General features: G+C 41.1%; 1 protein-coding gene across 6 annotated transcripts in view; it reads left to right on the forward strand.

Moving 5' to 3' along the window:
* LPCAT1 (lysophosphatidylcholine acyltransferase 1) overlaps positions 1–13,072 on the forward strand; it is a 175,523-nt gene that overhangs the window by 112,254 nt on the left and 50,197 nt on the right. The window lies entirely within an intron of this gene.

The raw sequence follows: 13,072 nt of genomic DNA on the forward strand, positions 1-13,072 counted from the left end.
TGAGCCATCAGCTGATAGTTTGTAAGCCCTTCCCCCTGCCTGAGGTGTCATTCTTCACCCTGAACAAAGCTCTTCCTCTTGGGATGAGAGTAGGATATCCAGGTTTTGGGGCCTTGCTTTGTGCATCATCCTAGTTACTTTCTGGGAGGCTGGGAAGGAATTTTTCCCTCACTGCCAGATTGTCCTGGGCACAGTATGGGGTTGTTTCATCTTCTCCTGAGCAGCCCAAGGAATTGGTGGGTTCGGTCAGATTGTAAAATTCATGTTGTCACAACTTGGTGAATGCCTCGTGGATACGCATTTGATAGGGGGTCCAGTTCCACTGCAGATTAGAAGGCATCTCCTAAAGGAAGTGGGAAATGGAATTGGGGCCCCTAATGTCTTGTATGGCAAGGAGTCAACCCCTCTTCCCTTAATTTTCATACGAGGGGATAGCAGTCAGAACCTAGCAAACAGTGCTGGAGTCATTGTGTGGGGGATTGGGCTGGGGGCAGCCCTCCCCCTGGTGGTAAAGAAAGATGTGGGAGTGCCAATATGTGTCAACTTACAGAAAGAAGGATGAGCTGCACTGGATGTCTTGTTGCCGGATAGTTCCCAGATGTGTTACTTAGTTAAGGTGTGGCCTAGCTAAACAATATTATTGGTATTTTGTCTGTCTTCCTCAAGTACCTGGAATCATCTCACTGGATTTATTTTTAAAATCCCACACTTGTAACACTTCAGACAAGTCTCAGGTGATCTTGTATTATAAGACAACAAATACACACAGTGCTTCAACTGGTTGCTCCTCTCCCAGTATGCCTAGAAAAAGCAGCTATGGACAGCTTATGGTTCTATCTTCTGCCAATGTTGATTAAGGCTGATGTGTAAGCACTAGGACTGTCAAGTGATTAAAAAAATTAATCACGATTAATTGCACTGTTAATAGAATACCATTTATTTAAATATTTTTGGGTGTTTTCTCCATTTTCAAATATATTGATTTCAGTTATAACAGAATACAAAGTGCACAGTGCTCACTTTATATTTATTTTTATTACAAATATTTGTAATGTAAAAAACAAAATAAACAGTATTTTTCACTAATACAAGTACTGTAGTGCAATCTCTTTATCATGAAACTTGAACTTACAAATGTTGAATTATGTACCAAAAAAACTGCATTAAAATAAAACAATATAAAACTTTAGCGCCTACAAGTTCACTCAGTCCTATTTCTTGTTCAGCCAATGTCTCAGACAAACAAGTTTATCATTGCAGGAGATAATGCTGCCTCCTTCTTGTTTACAATGTCACCTAAAAGTGAGAACAAGTGTTTTCATGGCACTGTTGTTGCTGGCGTTGCAAGATATTTATGTGCCAGATGTGCTAAACATTAATATGTCCCTTCAACCACCATTCCAGAGAACATGCATCAATGCTGATGACGGGTTCTACTCAATAACAATCCAAAGCAGTGCAGACCGACACATGTTCATTTTCATCATCTGAGTCACCAATCTGGCAACTTTCTTTCAAGTTTTCTTGTTTGCCTCCTCACCTGGAAGCATGAAGTGTAGCCTCATGTTTCCTTTTCCAACTCTAATTATTTCCTTTAACTAATTAATCCTTTATCTTCCAGCAGCTGTACATAGGAGGAAGGAAAGGAGAAAATAATTTCTAGTGTAGGAAATACAGAAGATAGAAGAAGAACAGTAAGGATAAGTGCTTTTTCTGTAGAGAGAAAAGGATCTCCAACAGGGCAATAGAGAATGCTACAGGGAGTCAGCAGGAACGTTCTATTCTCCACACCAAATTTACCTCTAAAGGCTCTGAGCTGACCTGTACTCAAAGTAAACCCCTTTCCTTTAGTATGCAGGTGCTAATCCTCGGGCTCATTTTAGTCTCCTTGCAACATTGCTTGGCTTCTGTGCCTGCTCAGCAGGCTACCAATCAGCCTCAAAGCTGTTGGCCCAATTTATGTCCTCTTGAATTTTGGATGTTAGTGGCTGTTGTCAAAACCAGCAATGAAACTCTGCTAAATGGGCATTCTTCCTTGATTTTTTTCAGAGGCTCTGTGACTCCCTGATTTGGGTGTCTATCAGGGTGATAGACTCCCTGAATTAGGTGTTTATCAGGATGGATTGAGTTAAATCACTAAGTGGAAAACATTGATTTAAATAATTGGTTTTAATCAACTTTTCATTTGTACTCCAGTTATTTTCTAAAGAAAGGTGCATTCTCAGTGATTGATATAAGCATTAAAAAATGTTGATTTATAACTAAATAGAGCATTTATACTATATTTGGGACATCTTTTTGCTAGCTAGTATGGTACCCTATAACTATATACATTTATTTAAGCAATGATATGGCTTAATATTTTCAGATTCTTACTATTTGTACAGTTTTAGTATGTTAGAAAATGTTGAATGATATATTGCTTGTTTATTAGACAATTAACTTTTTGCTCATGATTTGTGTCATCCTGTCTTAGGATGGTAACTGGAATTTAATTAAACAAGAAATCACATATAAAATTCATTTTTTTATTAAACGAAACCTTAAATATTTTGGATGAGTACATTTTTCTTATCAAAACATGTTTCACATTTATAACTAAATTATTTATTAAACAGAGGGATTAATTGTAGTCAGTGAATTAAACTGATTATTTCAGGTCAGCCTGGGAAATATGTTTCAAATACGCCTAAGTGAAAGGGACTGAAGTTTAAGTTCCTATTTGCTTAAGTTTTTTGAAAATGAGACAGTCTCCTGACTTACTTAGGCTGACCTGTTGTGCCACATTTATAAAGCTTAACCTCAAAAGTTAGATGTTTTCCCCCAATACTTTGTTTATGTAGAAAAGAAGCCTTTAACTCACAGTTTTGATAGCGGCTTATGAATTCAGCGTATTTATTTTTTATTTATATATTTTAAGAGATTATAATAAGTTTAGGCCATTTGTTTTATATTGAATTCAGATTTAATTTTAAACAGGTTTATTTTTACAAAGAAAAACTTAGATTTTTTATTTTAGTTAAATTATTATTTAAATTTAAAAAAATCTATTTTTAAATCATGGATTTTTATCCATCTTGGCATCTGTACGTTGTGGGAAATCTCAGCTGTTCTTGGCTTTTCCCCACTAATAGGAAGACTGCAATCCTGTTCTTTTGCACAGTGGAATGTAGCTTGCAGTAGGACCCTCAACATACACTTGCTTGAGGTGCAGTCACTATGCAGTTTATTCATTGATTTAAGGGTCAGAAAGGACTGTTGCAATTTTGTAGTTTGACCCCCTAAAATGTCACTCAATAATTCTTAAATCAAGCCCAAAAACTTGTGGTTGAACAAGAGCATGACATCTAGGAAAACATCCAGTCTTAATTATAAAGATTTCAAATGATGTAGAATTTACCACATACCTTAGTAGGTTGTTCCAGTTAAAATTTACACTTTATTTCCAGTATGAATTTATCTAGCTTTGAATTCCAGTCACTTGATCATGTTATAGCTTTGTCTGCTACATTGAATCACCCTGTTTTCATAGATTAATGGATTTTGAAGGCCAGAAGGGACCACTAGATCATCTATTCTGACCTCCTGTATATTATAAGGCAATTGCATTTCACTCAGTTAACCCTAAATCGAGCCCAATAACGTGTTTGGTTAAAGCATATCTTCCAGAAAGGCATCCGATCTTGCTTTGAAGAGATGGAGATGGAGTGTCCACCACATCTCTTGGTGGCTTGTTCCAATGACAAATCACCCTCATAGTTAAAAATGTGTGCCTCATTTCTGATTTGAAATTTATCTGATTCCAGCTTTCAGACATGTTATGCTTTTCTCTGCCAGATTAAAGAGCTTTCGTAGCCAGTATTTTCACCCTGTAAAGGTACTTATACACTAATCAAGTGGCCCCCTGATCTTTTTGATAAGCTAATCAGATTGATCTCCGTAAGCTTCTCACTGTAAAGCATTTTCTCCAGCCCTCAAATAATTTTTGTGGCTCTTTGCACCTTCTCTGGTTATTGAATATCCACTTTAAAATGTGAACACCAAAACTGGACATAGTATTCCACTATCACTCTCACCAATGTCATATACAGAGTTAAAATCACTTCCCTACTCCTACTCATGACCCCCCTGTTTATACATCAAAGGATCATGTATTTGTGATGCTGTGGCAAAAAGGACTATGGGAGATCATATTGAGCTGTTTGTTCACTATGACCCGTAAACCTTTTTCAGAATCACTGCTTTCTCGAACACAGTCCCCTATTCTATAGGTATGGCCTGGATTCCTTGTTCTTGGATGTATGACCCTCCATTTGGCTGCATTAAAAATAATTTTGTTTGGATGGGCTCATTTTACCACATGATCAGATCACCTTGTGTGATTGCCCTGTCCTCCTCATTATTTACCTCTCCACTGTCATTGTTGACGTTTGATCTGCAAACTTTATCAGCAGTGATTTTATATTCCAGATCATAGATAAAAATAGCATCAGTCCTGGAACTGGTACCTGCAGACCCCCTTAAAAACAACCCTATTCAATGATGATTCTTCATTGAAAACTACTTCTTGGGATCTTTCGTTAGCCAGTTTTTAATCCACTTAATGTGTGATTAACTGATATTGCTAGTGTTAATGTCATGTGGTACTAGAGTCAAATGCCTTACAATAGTCTAAGTATACTACGTTTACACAATTCATTTAATTATTCATATTGTATAGAGCTAACACATTTATGCAGTTACCCTTTATCAATCAAACTTGTAATCACATCAGAAAATGAAACAAAGGGGTTGTTTGACAAGACATCCTTTCCATAAAATCACATTGACTGGTATTAATTATATTACCATCCTTTAATTCTTTATCAATTAAACCTCGTAGCAACTTTTCCATTATTTTGCCCAAGATCTGTCAGACTAATCACATGAGGATGATGTACTTTAACATATTTCTTAGTTACTAATAGACTAGAAAGAGCATCAGATAGGTATATTCAGTTTTAAATGCGCAGGCCTGGAAAACTTCCACCCAAGAGACCTTAAAGTGTTGGCGGAGGAGCTCTCTGGCCTGCTGGTGTTCATTTTTAATAAACCTTGGAATATCAGGGAAATTCCGGAACACTGGACAAGTGTTAATGTTGTGCCAATATTCAAGCAGAATGACCTGGGTAACTATAGGTCTTCCTTCCTTCCTGGGCTCTGTTAGTTAGCACGTTGAGCCATATGCATTCAAGATATTGTGGAAGAGTTATCAATAACTCTAAAACAGATAATGGTGTCTTTAATATTGAGTACCATCCTCCTAGAATCATAGAATATCAGGTTGGAAGGGACCTCAAGAGGTCATCTAGTCCAACCCCCTGCTCAAAGCAGGACCAATTCCCAACTAAATCATCCCAGCCAGGGCTTTGTCAAGCCCTCCGTTGGACTCTTTCCAATTTTTCCACACCCTTCTTGTAGTGTGGGGCCCAAAACTGGACACAGTATTCCAGATGAGGCCTCACCAATGTCGAATAAAGGGGAACGATCACGTTCCTCGATCTGCTGGCAATGCCCCTACTTATACAGCCCAAAATGCCCGTAGCCTTCTTGGCAACAAGAGCACACTGTTGACTCATATCCAGCTTCTCGTCCACTGTAACCCCTAGGTCCTTTTCTGCAGAACTGCTACCTAGCCATTCGGTCCCTAGTCTGTAGCAGTGCCTGGGATTCTTCCGTCCTAAGTGCAGGACTCTGCACTTGTCCTTGTTGAACCTCATCAGGATTCTTTTGGCCCAATCCTCTAATTTGTCTAGGTCCCTCTGTATCCTATCCCTACCCTCTAGTGTATCTACCACGCCTTCTAGTTTAGTGTCATCTGCAAACTTGCTGAGAGTGCAGTCCACACCATCCTCCAGATCATTAATAAAGATATTAAACAAAACCGGCCCCAGGACCGACCCTTGGGGCACTCCGCTTGAAACCGGCTGCCAACTAGACATGGAGCCATTGATCACTACCCGTTGAGCCCGACGATCTAGCCAGCTTTCTATCCACCTTACAGTCCATTCATCCAGCCCATACTTCTTTAACTTGGCGGCAAGAATACTGTGGGAGACGGTATCAAAAGCTTTGCTAAAGTCAAGGAATAACACATCCACTGCTTTCCCCTCATCCACAGAGCCAGTTATCTCATCATAGAAGGCAATTAGGTTAGTCAGGCACGACTTCCCCTTCGTGAATCCATGCTGACTGTTCCTGATCACTTTCCTCTCCTCTAAATGTTTCATAATTGATTCCTTGAGGACCTGCTCCATGATTTTTCCAGGGACTGAGGTGAGGCTGACTGGCCTGTAGTTCCCCGGATCCTCCTCCTTCCCTTTTTTAAAGATGGGCACTACATTAGCCTTTTTCCAGTCATCTGGGACCTCCCCGGATCGCCATGAGTTTTCAAGAATAATGGCTAATGGCTCTGCAATCTCACCCGCCAACTCCTTTAGCACCCTCGGATGCAGCGCATCCGGCCCCAGGGACTTGTGCACGTCCAGTTTTTCTAAATAGAATCATAGAATCATAGATTATAGGACTGGAAGGGACCTCGAGAGGTCATCGAGTCCAGTCCCCTGCCCGCATGGCAGGACCAAATACTGTCTAGACCATCCCTGATAGACATTTATCTAACCTACTCTTAAATATCTCCAGAGACGGAGATTCCACAACCTCCCTAGGCAATTTGTTCCAGTGTTTAACCACCCTGACAGTTAGGAACTTTTTCCTAATGTCCAACCTAGACCTCCCTTGCTGCAGTTTAAACCCATTGTTTCTGGTTCTATCCTTAGAGGCTAAGGTGAACAAGTTCTCTCCCTCCTCCTCATGACACCCTTTTAGATACCTGAAAACTGCTATCATGTCCCCTCTCAGTCTTCTCTTCTCCAAACTAAACAAACCCAGTTCTTTCAGCCTTCCTTCATAGGTCATGTTCTCAAGACCTTTAATCATTCTTGTTGCTCTTCTTTGGACCCTTTCCAATTTCTCCACATCTTTTTTAAAATGCGGCGCCCAGAACTGGACACAATACTCCAGCTGAGGCCTAACCAGAGCAGAGTAGAGCGGAAGAATGACTTCTCGTGTCTTGCTCACAACACACCTGCTAATGCATCCCAGAATCATGTTTGCTTTTTTTGCAACAGCATCACACTGTTGACTCATATTTAGCTTGTGGTCCACTATAACCCCTAGATCCCTTTCTGCCGTACTCCTTCCTAGACAGTCTTTACCCATTCTGTATGTGTGAAATTGATTTTTCCTTCCTAAGTGGAGCACTTTGCATTTGTCTTTGTTAAACTTCATCCTGTTTAACTCAGACCATTTCTCCAATTTGTCCAGATCATTTTGAATTATGACCCTGTCCTCCAAAGTAGTTGCAATCCCTCCCAGTTTGGTATCATCCGCAAACTTAATAAGCGTACTTTCTATGCCAATATCTAAGTCGTTGATGAAGATATTGAACAGAGCCGGTCCCAAAACAGACCCCTGCGGAACCCCACTCGTTACGCCTTTCCAGCAGGATTGGGAACCATTAATAACAACTCTCTGAGTACGGTTATCCAGCCAGTTATGCACCCACCTTATAGTAGCCCCATCTAATTTGTATTTGCCTAGTTTATCGATAAGAATATCATGCGAGACCGTATCAAATGCCTTACTAAAGTCTAGGTATACCACATCCACCGCTTCACCCTTATCCACAAGGCTCGTTATTCTATCAAAGAAAGCTATCAGATTGGTTTGACATGATTTGTTCTTCACAAATCCATGCTGGCTGTTCCCTATCACCCTACCACCTTCCAAGTGTTTGCAGATGATTTCCTTAATTACTTGCTCCATTATCTTCCCTGGCACAGAAGTTAAACTAACTGGTCTGTAGTTACCTGGGTTGTTTTTATTTCCCTTTTTATAGATGGGCACTATATTTGCCCTTTTCCAGTCTTCTGGAATCTCTCCCGTCTCCCATGACTTTCCAAAGATAATAGCTAGAGGCTCAGATACCTCCTCTATTAGCTCCTTGAGTATTCTAGGATGCATTTCATCAGGCCCGGGTGACTTGCAGGCATCTAACTTTTCTAAGTGATTTTTAACTTGTTCTTTTTTTATTTTATCCGCTAAACCTACCCCCTTCCCATTAGCATTCACTATGTTAGGCATTCCTTCAGACTTCTCGGTGAAGACCGAAACAAAGAAGTCATTAAGCATCTCTGCCATTTCCAAGTTTCCTGTTACTGTTTCTCCCTCTTCACTAAGCAGTGGGCCTACCCTGTCTTTGGTCTTCCTCTTGCTTCTAATGTATTGATAAAAAGTCTTCTTGTTTCCTTTTATTCCCGTAGCTAGTTTGAGCTCATTTTGTGCCTTTGCCTTTCTAATCTTGCCCCTGCATTCCTGTGTTGTTTGCCTATATTCATCCTTTGTAATCTGTCCTAATTTCCATTTTTTATATGACTCCTTTTTATTTTTTAGATCGTGCAAGATCTCGTGGTTAAGCCAAGGTGGTCTTTTGCCACATTTTCTAAATAGTCCCGAACCACTTCTTTCTCCACAGAGGGTTGGTCACCTTCTCCCCATGCTGTACTGCCCAGTGCAGCAATCTGGGAGCTGACCTTGTTCGTGAAGACAGAGGCAAAAAAAGCATTGAGTACATTAGCTTTTTCCACATCCTCGGTCACTAGGTTGCCTCCCTCATTCAGTAAGGGGCCGACACTTTCCTTGATTTTCTTCTGGTTGCTAACATACCTGAAGAAACCCTTCTTGTTACTCTTAACATCTCTTGCTAACTGCAACTCCAAGTGTGATTTGGCCTTCCTGATTTCACTCCTGCATGCCTGAGCAATATTTTTATACTCCTCCCTGGTCATTTGTCCAATCTTCCACTTCTTGTAAGCTTCTTTTTTGCGTTTAAGATCAGCAAGGATTTCACTGTTTAGCCAAGCTGGTCGCCTGCCATATTTACTCTTCTTTCTACACATCGGGATGGTTTGTTCCTGCAACCGCAATAAGGATTCTTTAAAATACAGCCAGCTCTCCTGGACCCCTTTGCCCTTCATGTTATTCTCCCAGGGGATCCTTCCCATCTGTTCCCTGAGGGAGTCAAAGTCTGCCTTTCTGAAGTCCAGGGTCCGTATTCTGCTGCTCTCCTTTCTTCCTTGTGTCAGGATCCTGAACACGACCATCTCATGGTCACTGCCTCCCAGGTTCCCATCCACTTTTGCTTCCCCCTACTAATTCTTCCCTGTTTGTGAGCAGCAGGTCAAGAAAAGCTCTGCCCCTATTTGGTTCCTCCAGCACTTGCACCAGGAAATTGTCCCCTACACTTTCCAAAAGCTTCCTGGATTGTCTGTGCACTGCTGTATTGATCTCTTCTCCTCTTTTACCCATTCTATTCTTCCTAAACCGGTTATAACCAGCAATTTTAACATTCTAATCGTTAATCATTCCGCCAGGTTTCTGAAATGCCAGTTAATGTTACATTTCTTCTCATCAGTGAGAATGTCCCATTTGGCATAGTTATATAAGTATTTGAGGGGAAAAAAAATTCTCTTCACAGTCTTTGCCACCTTGGTTCAAATTTTTCATGACACGCTGAGTGAGAGTTTGCACTACATTTTGCTCCTTAGCACTCTTTCTTTGAGGTATTCCTTTAATTGCTCCTGGCTGCTCCAGCTTGTCTCCAGTGAGAAAACTAGAAAAACACTCTCTCTCTCTCTCTCTCTCTCTCTCTCTCTCTGTGAGATGCAGATTGTGCCATTCATACATTCCTCTTCCCACTAGAAAGTGTTCCAAAGTTCCACAAAACTAAAATCTTCAGCTTCACACCAGTTGTTCAGCCAACAGTTCACTCCAGCATTTTCAGCTTTCTGCTTCTCTCTCCCATGGAACCAGACATATCCTTGAGGTGATCACTTGGACTTTCCTCTTCTTCAATTTCCTTTCCAGATTCTTGAAGTCTTCTGTAATCTGTGTAATTCCCCATGATGCTGTGTCATTTGGTTGCAATATGGAACCATTCAAGTAGTGGTCTTGCCAATGCCATATACAGGAGAAGTAGAACCTCCATATCCCTATTTGATATTTCCTTGTTTATACATCTGGGGTCTTCTTTGGCCACATCATCAAATTGAGAGCACATGTTCAGTTAGTTATCCACCATGACCCCCCAGGTCACTGTCAGAGTCACTGCTTTTCAAGATACAGTTCCTCATCCTGTAAGTATGGTCTCTGTTCTTTGTTCCTAGACCTTGCATTTAGCTCTGTTAAAGTGCATGTTGTCTGACTGCCAAAGTGATGTAGGAAACTGTTTAAATGGCATGTCCTTTTCATTTCTTAGAACAGATTGGTGGAGTAGTATCTGCAAACTTTGTCAGCAATGATTTTATATATTCTTTCAAGCCACTGATAAAAATGCATAACAGCATTTGGTGAAGAACCAATCCCTGCAAGACCTCATTGAATATACAGTAATTCAGTGATGATTCCCCATTTACATATATATTAGGAGATTTATCATTTAGCCAAGTATCAGAGGGGTAGCCGTGTTAGTCTGAATCTGTAAAAAGCAACAGAGGGTCCTGTGGCACCTTTGAGACTAACAGAAGTACTGGGAGCATAAGCTTTCGTGGGTAAGAACCTCACTTCTTCAGATGCAAGTGGATGGTGTTTTCTGGGAGGTCACCAATGCATTGTAGTTTTCTCAGGAAATCTGTGGTGTCACGGAGATAGCTGGGAGTGCTGGTGGCGTAGGGTCTGAGTAGGGAGTCCACATATCCAGACAGTCCTTCAGTGAGAGTGCCAATGCCCGAGATGATGGGGCGTCCAGGATTTCCAGGTTTGTGGATCTTAGGTAGTAGATAGAATAACCCCGGTCGGGGCTCTAAGGGTATGTTGATTTGTTCCTGTGTTAGTGTAGGGAGTGTCCTGAGTAGATGGTGCAGTTTCTTAGTGTATTCCTCAGTGGGATCTGAGGAAAGCGGCCTGTAGAATTTGGTATTGGAGAGTTGTCTGGCAGCCTCCTTCTGGTAGTCAGACCTGTTCATGATGACAACAGCACCTCCTTTATCAGCCTCTTTGATGATAATGTCAGGGTGGTTTCTGAGGCTGTGGATGGCATTGCGTTCTGCACGACTTAGATTATGAGGCAAGCAATGTTGTTTTTCCACAATTTCTGCCTGTGCACGTCGGCGGAAGCATTCTATGTATAGGTCCAGACTGTCATTTCGACCCTCAGGAGGAGTCCATGTGGCGTTCTTCTTCCTGTGTTGTTGGTGGGAGGGTATCTGTGTATCAGTGCGCTGTTCAGTGTTATCATGAAAGTATTCTTTGAGTCGGAGACGGCGAAAGTATCTTGCATCTGAAGAAGTGAGGTTCTTACCCACGAAAGCTTATGCTCCCAGTACTTCTGTTAGTCTCAAAGGTGCCACAGGACCCTCTGTTGCTTTTTACATCATTTAGCCAGTTTCTAATCCATTTAATACAGTGATAGTCAATAGGTGGACTACAGGCCAAATCCGGACTGCCAGATGCTTTGAACAGACCCCAAAATCTTTTTATTTACTTATTATTATTTTATTATTATTATTTTTCTCTGTAGGCTGGACCTTAACTAGACCTTGACAAAAAAATAATTGACTACCCCTGATTTAATATGTGCTATATTGATGTTGTATAGTGCTAATTTTTGATCAGGATGTCACGTAGTACTGAGTCACAAGCCTTACAGAAGTCTTAATATATTTACTTCAACATAGTACCCTTATCTATGAAATTTGTAGTCAGAAAACAGTATCAAATTTGTTTGATCAGATCTATTTTCCATAAAATCATGTTGAATGGCATTTATATTACAATTTTTAGTTGAGTCTCATCAATCATTCTGTGATTTTTTTCATGTATAGATATCTAACAGGCTTATAATGATCAGGGATATCTCATTTACTCTATTAAATATCAGACTAACATTAACTTTCTTCCAGAACTTCCCTATTATTCCAAAGTTTGTTTAAAAATTAACATCAACGGTTTAGTGCTCCTCTGCCGACTCTTGAGTGCAAGGCATTTGGATGTGCTCATTTAAAAATGTTTAACTTTCAGTAAGAGAAGGTAGATGTAGTATCTTTGATTGCACTATTTGAGACAAGTTTGTGTCTTTCATTGTCTTTCAAGTATCCCAACACAGCTACAACAACACTGCATATATTTTTTTAGCAAAGTGTTTAAATTCCTTCCTAGTTATAGTTAAACTGGATGATGAAATACTTTCTATTTCATTTCCAAATACAGAACCAAAATATTTATTGAACACTTCTGTCTCTTCTGCATCAATGACAGTTTTACTATCTACATTTATAAATGAACCTATACCAGTGTTAGGATTCCTTTTGTGCATTATTATATTTTTTAAATTCCTTCTAATTGTCCTAACTCCACTGGTCATTGACTTTTCATTGATAAACTTCTGTAGCAGTGCCTTCTCCCGGCCCCTCCACAAACTCAGTCGGAGACCACTCCAAAGAACATGCACCAGTGCTCTTTTATTGTTCATGCCTATCCTCACCATCTATTATTTACATATCTTACAGACCAACACCTGGGAGACCGCTAGCTTCTCCTGCCAGCAGGGATCTAGAGCTCCTTGCTCCTCCCTTTCCTGTCTCTCCCCCCTTAGCTTCCTCCCAGCCAGCTTTATACAGCAGGCTGGCCAGTCCTAACTAATCCCCCCTTTAAGTCGAGCTGGGCTAACAGGGGCTTGGCTTGGATCTCCTAACCAGCACCCTGTTACACCCCTCCCCCCTTAAGAGCTGCAAGACCCGGCCGCCCTCGGCCCGCCTGCCCTTCGGGCCTTTTCGCCATCGACCTGGGGTGAGGTCTTCTGGCGGGAGGCCTGCACCTGTGGCCAAGTGGACCCCAGTCACCTCCGCCGGTGGTCGGTCCATCCCCCGCCCGCAGAAGGTACACTGCAGTGGTAGTGGCTGTCCCCATAACTCTGCCTCTGCATGCAGGTCATCACACCACGTGCACAACGGCAGGGCCCCCAACCCCCACTTGT

This window comes from Chrysemys picta, chromosome 2 (assembly GCF_011386835.1).
Source record: "Chrysemys picta bellii isolate R12L10 chromosome 2, ASM1138683v2, whole genome shotgun sequence".
NCBI lineage: Eukaryota > Metazoa > Chordata > Testudines > Emydidae > Chrysemys > Chrysemys picta.